An 11,043-nucleotide genomic window follows, 5' to 3' on the forward strand; every position below is an offset into this window, starting at 1 on the left:
AATGTTACACTATTTACGAGAATGTTGCACTATTTAAAAAGTATTATATATTTTTTTATTATTTAAATATTTTTATTTATATATTAGATGAGAATTTTATTTCTTAAGAGAAATGTAGCTATAATAATGCCTTGTCTATTGTATTTTTCAAAATATTTAATTATATATTTTTAATGCATTTTGAAAGAGAGAAGGTTTGGTCATCTTTTAAAAAAATCGGATCAAATATGCAGCATTAAAAAAGACAGTCTATTTTTACAAAATATTAAAATAAGTAAATTTTTTATGTAAATCGGCGAAATTATTAAGGATTTGATTTCAAATGTTGAGAGGTTATGGGCTAAAATAAAGGTTCCAAGTACAAGGTGTACAGTCAGGTAAACTCGCAGGACGGACAGGAGTCACAAAAACTTCACGCGAGCCCCGTGAAGTCTGCACATGTAACAGTAAGTACAAAATTAACTTTTTGAGTGCAATTGATTGGTGAGTGGAAGTCAGTGGGTCCATTCTTCAAGTTTTGGAACACTAACGTTAAGTTCGTACTGCCGCTGCGTCTACCTGAGTACCTCGTCAATTAATTTAGTGTTTGGGGTTTAGGAGTAGATGAGATAAGAAGAATAGTGAGTTATTATGAACAGAAAATAATATTTGATTTGGTTTGGTGGAGTTAGGTGGGGTTAAGTAATCCTACTTAAAATGGGATATCACGGGTTAGGTGGGGTTAACTAACCCCACCTATTTTTATAGGTGTTTGGGAGTAAGTATGGGGTTAAGGGGTTATTCCACCCCTTAACCCCATACCAAACAAGGGCTTCTTAGTAATTTTCAGGTCAATCAAGTATTTAACAATAACATTTTTTCATATTTAACTTTGATTTTCGAAATTTAAAATCAGAAACAGCTTAAGTGGGTGTTTGGTCTAACTTTTGAAAAATAATTTTGAATCTAAAATTGATTTTTGACTCAATAGAGCATTTCGCAATTTCATTTTCAAATTTTGATTCTGATTTTTATAATCAATTTTATGATTTTCGAGATAAAAAATCAAAAACAGCTAAAATCTAATTCTGGTTTTTAACTCAAATTTTAAATTTTTATTCTGATTTTAGGTTCAAATTTTAAATCTAAATTCAAATTTTAATTTTAATTTTGAATTTTGAATTTTATATTTGAATTTTTTAATTTCGAATTTTAAATTTTGTTATTAACTTTAAATTTCAAACCTCAAGTTTTAAATTTAAAAATTCAAAATTTTATATTATAATATTAAAACTTAATATAAATTTTAAATTTTAAAATTTTAAAAAATTATAAGTTTAAAGTTTCAAATTATTAGAATTCAAAATTTTAAATTTTAAACTTTAGTTTAGAATTCTAAAAAATTTAAATTTTATCTATTGAATTTTAGATATTCAAATTTTAATTTTTAAATTTCAAAAGTCAAATTTTCGATTTTTAAATTTTAAATTTTTTTAAAACTAAAATATCTAAATTTAAATTTTGTGAAAACTTAAAATTTAAAATTTATATGCAATATTTGTAGGTAATAAATTTATTAATTTATTAAATTATTTTTAAATAATATTTTAATGTTAATTAATTAGATAAAATAATTTTAGTTTAAAATTATAACTTTTATTTCCTCTGTACTAAGCTAACTATTCAAACATTATTTAACTTATTTATCAGAATAATTTAATTTTTTATTTATCTTTTAACTTATATCTATTTTTGAAATAAATAATTTGTACTTGTATTCCAACCAAATACAACCTTAAAGCCTTAAAATCACGTGAGCACAATTTTTGACTAATTATTGATCATAGTGTAAGAGTAAAGAGTATAACAGGACAAGCTTTTATTGATGGGGGCAGTGTGGGCCCGCTCTGACCGGCCTGGGGAAGGCAAGAGTGCCCATGTGCTGCCCGAATAGAAAAAGCTGCCACAAAAGATGCATCTTCCGCACTCTAGCTACCTTGCCTACCTGCCTGAGCCCGCACAAAATTATTGCTTGCATTGGGTGCATTATTTGAATTCAAATAAAAATTTAAAAATTAAAATTAAATTTAGATTTTATGAAATAGTATTTTTTTGCTTGTGATCTTGGGATTTTCAAAACTAATTATTTGATTCTAAAAAATATAATTAAAATTTTCAATACTTGTTGCTAAACATACGGAGCCTAAAATTTTTTTTGGGCGCAGGATCACTTTTCCCAAGGAGAGCCAAACACCCCCAATTACGAGAAGAAGAAATGAACTTTTTTTCTGTCGATTTCTGTCGTCCTTGAGCGCAGTGCCAAAAGTGGGAGATTAGTTTTGAGACCAGTTCCTTTTTTTAATAAATTGCTCCTGCGAGAATAAGCTCATTGGAGAGGGGGAGCATTTCATCGGTTTTCTCCTTATTTTCTTCTCGAGCGAGTTAAGCTGGTGAGTTTTCTTGGGCATCAAGCATGATTAGAGTACCCCTCTCGATCAAAAAGGTTTTGCCCTAACTTCTCTCACCAGTCACCCCTGCGGCCCTCTCTTTTCTGCTAGGGCATCACTTCCCCTCCCTGTCTTCCCTTCCGCCCGCTCGCCGAACGCCCACCACATTGAAGATCGGCTTCTTCACCCTTCTCGTCGCCCCAACGATGGATCGGTAATCGGTTTTTATGCTTTACTTTCTCTCTCTCTCTCTCTAGATCTCTCTTTCTCTCTCTCTTTCCTTTATTTCATCTTCTCTTAATTGCTAACAGTATGGTTTTGAGCAACAAGACCATGACTACAAAATAATGTAGCATCATCATTGTGAACATGCATTTATTAAGATTCATCACTTCTTTTTTTTATCTTTAATCTCTACCATAGATATTCTTAAAACAGAATAATCAGCAAATAAGGTTTTAAGATCTCAAAATGTTGATATGCCCAGCAGGTTGTGAGTAAGGTTTGAAAGTCACAAGAGAGAAAGAGAGTCCGGGGGAAGCCGGAGCTTCCGGAGGTGGAGTGCGGCACTGCGTGGGGAGGAGGGGTGCTGCCTGGCGGGCCGACGCTGGGCGGACGACCCCAAGGTCGGCGTCGGCCCGCCCGCCCTCCCTCCCTCCTCGGCCGGACCGTCCTCGCCGCCTGCCGCAGCGGCAAGAATCTCTCTTTCTATAATAGTTTCTAGAATTTTTGTAGTGTTTAACTATAAGTTTTGCTATTTTATTTAATTACAAAATTATTAGACACTTTATACAGTTTAATCACAATCAGATTTATTTTTTACTATGGTTTTTGCCAACAAATAGTATATTATAGTAATTAAAAATAATACTAAAATAAAATGTAGCGGGACATTATTAAGGGCTTGTTTGGTCAACATAAAACAATAAAAAATAATTTTCAATGAAAAAGTATTTTCAGGGGGAAAATAATTTTACGGCTTCTGGTGTTTGGTACATCGGAAAAGAAAATAAATTCTTCATGGTGCTTGTGTGGATGGTAGGAAATAGAAAATAAAAATTTATATAATTTATTTTATTTTTCTCTATTGTTATACATTTATATATAATTATATTATATAACATCCAATATTTTGTTAATTTTTATTGATATATATATATAGATAATATGTTAAATAAAAATATATTATTTTTAATATAATATATTATATATGTCTTGCCTCTATCATATTATTTTATATTTTATATATATAACAGAAAATTGTGTTGGAATACTATTAATAGTATTTGGGTCTTTTTACTGCTAACTTTCTAACCTTTCGATGAAAAATTGTAAGGCTGGAAGCCTGGGATGATAGTGGTCCCTTGCTAGGGTTTAGTGGTGGTCCCCAAGAGTTAAGTGGGTGGTTGATAGAATAGTATGATCTAACGGGTAGAATTGATCAAGGGATAGATCTAATAGTAGAAAACTTGATAGTACAAAGTGCTTAATACTATTAATACTATTCCAGCTGGACTCTATATAATATTATCCAACTAAAATGAGTGGATATCTATAAAAATGATGAATAATTGTTGTGTACACCTAGTGCACCAAAGCACCCCATTTTAATCACAAGTCTACTTAATCTTATAATTTTAATTTAACTATTAATTTAAAATATAGCCAAAGATAGTTGATACATTAAAAAAAAAATTGATGCACAAATATGACCCGGTGCATACAACATTCTAAAGGAGTCAATAGGAGTTTGGTCCACACATTCCCAACTCTTGTTGTAAGCCGTGTCAAGGAGTGCACCATGCGCCATGTTTATTCCGCGAACAAGTTCTCGTTTTCTGCCCTAAACCGGGCAGAAAACGGGAAGCCAATTTTTCAACAAATATGTAAAACTATTTTTTAGAAAAATACTTTTATGAGTAAACAAACAAATGAAAAAAAAATTTCAGATTGGAAATAATTTTTTGGTTGTTTTTATGACAAACCAAACACCCCCTAAGCTTTCCAAGAATGCGCCCAAGTACATAATACCCATTCATAGTCTCTTGAAGAAAAAAAAACCATTCATATGTTGACAGGATGCTAGCTGACAGAAAAAATAAGAAAATAAATATTCATATGTTTTTTCAGGTTTTCAAGTTTCTTGGCTTCTGCATTCTCTACAAAGTCTGGCCTAATCACTTGACGCTCATCGATATCATCCTAACAAATCGGGGACCAACATTGACGCCCATATAATGCCTCACACGGTATCATCTCGATATTTGCCTGATAACTATTATTGTAGGCGAACTCTACCAAGGATAGATATTTGTACTACCCTTTGCCATAGTCTAGGACATAGGCATGGAGCATATTCTTGAGAGTCTAAATAACATGCTTAGACTAGCCATCGCTCTGTCAATGGTAGGCAGTGCTGAAGTTTCACTTCGTCCCTATAGCTTGCTGTAAAACTTATCCAGAAATGGGATACGAGACGGGTGTCTCGATAAGACACCCTTAGAGCCAACATCCATGAAGCTAGCAATCTCGTCGATATAGAGCTCGGCTAGTCTATCCTTAGATCAAGTCCTGTACACCGGAAGAAAGTGTGCCGACTTCGTCAATCGGTCGACAATGACCCAAATTGCATCGTGGCCTTGTTGTGATCAAGCCAATCCTATAACAAAATTCATGGTAATCTGTTTTCACTTCTACACAGGCATAGAAAAGAGGTTGTAGCTACCCTGCTGGCCGTTGGTGTTTATGTTTCACCTGCTGACGCACAAGCATTGAGCCACATGCTGAGCCACATCCATCTCCATTACGGGTCATCAAAAATTCTGCTTCAGATCCCTGTACATTTTGGTTCTACTGGGATGCATGGTGTATGGAGTCCAGTGTGCTTCGGATAGGATCTCTTGCCTCAACTCCGAATCTTCTTGCATGCACTATCGATCTTGAAAGCGAAGAGAATCTTCAAAACGCTAAACTAATCACCATACATATGTAGCTTCTCTGTTAAATTTCATTTGTCATCACATTAATTACATTAGGGTAACATTTAGAATTAAGTATTCAATATAGGGATGATGTATTATCTAGCTCGAGACACTCTTTCCACATTCTCAAGCTTTTCCTGCCGAAAAGAAGCTTAAAATAGAAAAATATGAAAATACGAGTATGAGAATTATGTAAAATAATTTTTAATGGGTGTAGTTTGGAAAGGGTCAAGCTGCCACTAGGTCCACTCATGGCACACTAGTAAGAAAAAGATAAATAATTGATAGTAAGTATACAAGTAAATCAACTGGTAATGTAAACGATGACTATCCTGTAGAAAGCAATACACAAAGCGTAATTGATAGATAATCCACTTTTATAGCTTTATCCATTAGTGCTTATAAATGACTAATGTTACTATGTATTAGAATTTACATATAGTATTACTAAGTGATTCTATATCTTGTCTCATCAATCGTCTTGTGGTTTCGTTCTAATATGCATACTCTAGCCTTTGAGAATCGAAAGGATCGTACCCTCGCCCATTTCAACACTTAATAATAAAGGTGAGTCGAGAGGATCTGAACCTCACCTACAACGACATCTAACCATAGAGACAAGTCGAGAGGATCGGATCCTTGTATGTTCAATTAGCGTGTTTTCTAGATGGGGAATAAATATAAAAACTAGTATAAAAGAATAGCATGCACTCTAAAAGAAAAATGGTATGCTTGGTAGATTATAATGACTGACCAATATTAAAGACATTGTGCTGCAGTCTGTAGTTCAATAAAGATCAGAGGATACACTGCTCTGATACACAAATCTAGTTCTCGCATATTAGTAGCTGTTTGTATCTATGACAAATCAAATTATGATATCAATTAATACTAAATACACAAAGTGAATAAAACAATAATAGAAAATAAAAGAAAAAAACATAGAAAATCAACTACGAAATCGGAGCGATGTATGCATAAGTTTCATAAAAACCGAACAAATTCTTTAACTGTGGCCCTTATACTGCCTTTAGTACTATTTTCAGTTTCATCTTTAGTATCACTTCGAATTCTACCTTCAGCACCACCTTTAGTACCACTACGAGTGCTGCCTTTAGTACACCTTTAGCACCACGTTCAATATCTCTTTCAGTACCACGTTTAGCAAGAATTGTCTTAAGAATACCTTTATTAATTTTTACTGTCCATATATCGGTAGAAATAAATATTTTTTCATACATATTTTCTATATCTATGTTTGGTGTAAAACTCTTATGTTGTAGCTTCGCGTTTAACTTATTAATAAATTGTGTTCTTTTCTCAAGTGACTAAAAGGTTGGATGGTCTAGAACCTTACTGCTATAAAAGATTTGTTTCCGTTGGTCTATTTATAATAGTAAGGTTTTAAACCATCCAACCTTTTAGTCACTTAAGAAAAGAACACAATTTATTAATAAGTTAAACGCGAAACTACAACACAAGAGTTTTACACCAAATATAGATATAGAGGACATGTATAAAAAGATATTTAGTTCTATCGATTTATGGACAATAAAAATTGATAAAAGTATTCTTAAGACAATTCTTGCTAAACGTGGTACTGAAAGAGATATTGAACGTGGTGCTAAAGATGTACTAAAGGCAGCACTCGTAGTGGTACTAAAGATGGTGCTGAAGGTAGAATTCAAAGTGATACTAAAGATGAAACTGAAAATAGTACTAAAGGCGGTATAAGGGCCACGGTTAAAGAATTTGTTCGGTTTTTATGAAACTTATGTATACTTCCCTCCGATTTCGTAGTTGATTTGGTATGTTTTTTTTTCTTTTATTTTCTATTATTATTTTATTCACTTTGTGTATTTAGTATTAATTGATATCATATTTTGATTTGTCATAGGTAGAAGCAGCTACTGTTATGCGAGAACTGGATTTGTGTATCAGAGCAGTGTATCCTTTGATCTTTATTGAATTACAGGATGCAGCACAATGTCTTTAATATTGGTCAGTCATTACAATTTACCAAGCATGCCCTTTTTCTTTTAGAGTCCATGCTATTCTTTTATACTAGTTTTCATATTTACTCCCCATTTAGAAAACACGCTAGTTGAACATACAAGGGTCCGATCCTCTCGACTTGTCTCTATGGTTAGATGCCGTTGTAGGTGAGGGTCAGATCCTCTTGACTCACCTCTACTATTGAGTGTTGAAATGGGCGAGGGTACGATCTTTTCGACTCTCAAAGGCTAAAGTATGCATATTAGAACGAAACCACAAAACGGTTGATGAGACTAGATATAAAATCACTTAGTAATACTGTATGTAAATTCTAATATATAGTAACATTAGTTATTTTTTAGCACTAATGGATAAAACTATAAAAGTGGATTATCTACTGCTTTGTGTATTACTTTTTAGAGGATAGTTGTCATTTACATTACCATTTGATTTACTTGTATACTTACTATCAATTATTTATCTTCTCCTTACTATTGTGTCTTGAGTGGACCTTGTGGCAGCTCGTCCTTTTCCGAATTACACCCATTGAAAATTATTTTACATAATTCTCACACTTGTGTTTTCATATTTTTCTATTTTAGGCTTTTTTTCAGCGATTAAGTTTGAGAACGTGAAAAAGGTGTCTCGAGCTAGATAGATAAATCATCCCTATTTTGAATAGTTGACCCTAAGTTTTAATTCTAATGTAATTAATGTGATGACAAGTGCGATGTAAGAGAGGAGTTAAATATGTATAGTGATTAGTTTAGAATTTTGGATTAAAAAACTTGTATATTTTCTTGGTTTCGAAAAGCACAGTAAATGTTGAATTTTTGGATAAAATGGTAAGGTTATGGAAGCTTGCAAATTTAAAGTAGTAAACTAGTTTCACTCTAATGCTACATTACATATGATTTTGTGTGTGTTATGCAGATTGTTGTATGCTACTGTTTTGTGTGGGCCAGAAAAGTTTTGTCCATTCGGCAGGTTTGTTGCACGAATCAGTTGAGGCTTCATGGCAGTTCATGGGGTGTATTGATTTGCAAGAACCGGATTGATGAATTATAGCAATGTTTATTCTGATCTTTATTGAACTACGGGATGGAGCACACTATCTTTAATATTGGTTAGTGATTACAGTCTACTAAACATGCCTTTTTTTTCTTGAGATTGTATGCTATTCTTGTATTCTTTGTTGTTATATTCACTCGTCATCTAGAAAACACGCTAGTCGAACCAAAAAGCATGCATAATGACATATAGACTAGTAATATTACTTATATTTGGTTAGAGCTGTAGTATGTTGAACTTTAGCCAAATATGCAAAACAAATATAAGAGTTGCGTTAGTTTGGGAGATTAGAAGATAATCTAAAAATAGTGTGTTGAAATCGAAATAAAAATGAGTGGTTTGATAATTTCTATAAAGTACCCTTAAATGTCATATTGTTCATGTTTCAGAAAATTAATAGTGGGAAAAAATTATGAAACTTTGGGAAGTCACAAGTGTTAATTTATTTGGATTAGATTTGAAGTTTCATGTCATTATGACACCCCAGCTATCAAAACGGAGCCTAGCAGCTGCTTGTCGAAAAATCTACTCGGTTGGGTTTTTAGTGATGAAAACATGTCCAAAACTTAGCAAAGAGAGTAAATTATCACTGATTAATTTCAATTAAAACTTTCTTGTCAAATTTGAATCTAAACTGACATTCAGAAAAGCTCCAAGTAAGCTTATCAAATCAAAACTGGGTTGAAACTACGAATTCTAGCAAGTCGAGGGGCTTTAATGCAAAGTGCCCACATCCCACTTTTTTCTTCTTCTAGTGTAGTGTTACGGAAAAATATTAAATAGAATTTTTCCAGAATAATTGTAGTCCTTGAATTAATCAACATGTTGGGAAAGTGTCGGGATGAGTTGGATTTGATTTAGACACAAAATTGACGTCACAATTAACCTTGAAACTCCCGTAACTTTCAACTGGTGCAGTTTTACTATAATGTGCCTAAGGCACATTGCATTAAAGTCCAACTACCCTAACTCAGGTTGTTAGACTTTAGTAGATGGAGGAGATTTGGTGCCTCTTCTTCTTCCCCCTCTTCTTTTCCTTTTCCTTATTCTCTTATCCTTCTCCCTCTATTCTTCCTCTTCCTGCTGCCTCTTCCCCTGCGCAGGACTTCAACAAGCAGTAGTAGTAGTGAAGGGGCTGCAGGGCTTGTTGGATTGGTCGACTGTAACAAGCCTTCAGTTTGTTCCCCTTCATCCTCTCATGTTCTATGAGCTGGAGCTAGCAACATCAGCAGCACATCACGAGCAACTCCTTCAACTTCCTCTCCATTCCTGCTGATTGGGCATCCAATAGCAGCTGCTGCAGTTTGGGGGCAGTGACATCAAGTGCAGCAGCAGCAACTCAGCTGAACCTTTATTGGGGTTTTGGAGGAATTTCAAAATTGGGGGTTGCTGGGATTGTTCTTGCATGTACTCCTGGTGAAGAAGGGAGCTTGAGGAGTGTGTAATTTCAGCTAGATTAGGAGTAAGTTGCTTTAATTAGTTGATTTTAGTATATCAGCTGAATTTGAGTAATTCATGGGGTTGATGAATCTCTTTGGATTTTCTTCTTTTGGCTTAGATCTTGATAGGTTGGAAAGGAACCTATGTTCACCTTTTACTAGTTAGAAGCTTACTTCGGCCGAGTGAGAGGTTAGTAGAAGGTGAATTTTAGTTTTAATTGAGTTTGCAATAGCATTGGCTTCATGCTAAAATTTGGTTGTTGATCCAAGTTCAACCCCTTATGGGCTGAAAATTATTGGTTTATTTTGGATGTTTACAGTGTTTTCGACTGAGGAGCACCCTTCCAACTTCCCATGTCATTCCGCTCTCCGTGTTCCTTGCTGGTTTGGTCCCTGCACATCCAGCAGACAACAACAGCATGCAGCAGTAGGGCTGATTCCGGCAGCATTGAAGCAGCAGCTGATTCTAGTTGCAGCAGCAAGGTTGGGTGTATTGCAGCTGTAGCCAGGGCAAAAGCACCAATAGCAATCGAGGCATCTTCCTCTTCTCCGTCATCTTCTCTGGAATAGAGCAGCAGCAGCATCAAGTGCTGCCAGCTGCTTCACTGCAGCAGTGAAGCTGGCAGCAGGGTGGTTAATTGCGAGGGGAGAAACTTTTTTTTGATATTGATGAAGTTTTGAAAATCCAAATTCGAAATTGAAGGTTCATAACTTGAGTTGGGGATGTTGGACAGTTGGAGTGTTGTTCATACCTTTCTTGAGCTGAAATTGTAGGTTAGTAGCTATAATTTTGATGTTGATCAAAGATGGTGCAATCCTGATTTTTTGGACTGAACTGGACCAGTTTTGATTTTTTATAAAATTCATTTGAATTTCTTCGAGAATTTGAGCTTTGGAAGGGTTATAAGTGATCTTGAATTCATTCTCTAGTGGGTAGAATCTTGTTTGGACAAATTTGGAGGTAAGAGGGATGAGAATTTCAGTTTTCATTGAGGTCGAAAACCGAAAAGCAGTTTTTATGTCGAAGCTGAATTATTGACCTTTATTTCTTAATTGTAATGGAATTTCATGGTGAATTATAGATTTTTCTTATAGTATAGAAGTCCAAGATCACAATGGATTGTTCCCTAA

General features: G+C 34.2%; 1 long non-coding RNA gene across 4 annotated transcripts; it reads left to right on the forward strand.

Annotated features, from left to right (window-relative positions):
• Positions 1,947 to 10,819, forward strand: LOC109723095. Of its 4 annotated transcripts, none has more exons than XR_002219611.1 (8): positions 1,947 to 2,020; positions 2,205 to 2,640; positions 4,557 to 4,675; positions 5,128 to 8,247; positions 8,336 to 8,528; positions 9,577 to 9,935; positions 10,032 to 10,102; positions 10,233 to 10,819. It is a non-coding gene; the product is annotated as an uncharacterized LOC109723095 (long non-coding RNA). The 4 variants fall into 4 exon arrangements; XR_002219612.1 differs by lacking the exon at positions 1,947 to 2,020 and having other exon boundaries at positions 2,053 to 2,429; positions 2,508 to 2,640; XR_002219613.1 differs by lacking the exon at positions 1,947 to 2,020 and having other exon boundaries at positions 2,053 to 2,429; positions 2,538 to 2,640.

The sequence above is a fragment of the Ananas comosus genome, linkage group 17 (assembly GCF_001540865.1).
Source record: "Ananas comosus cultivar F153 linkage group 17, ASM154086v1, whole genome shotgun sequence".
In the NCBI taxonomy this organism is placed as follows: domain Eukaryota; kingdom Viridiplantae; phylum Streptophyta; class Magnoliopsida; order Poales; family Bromeliaceae; genus Ananas; species Ananas comosus.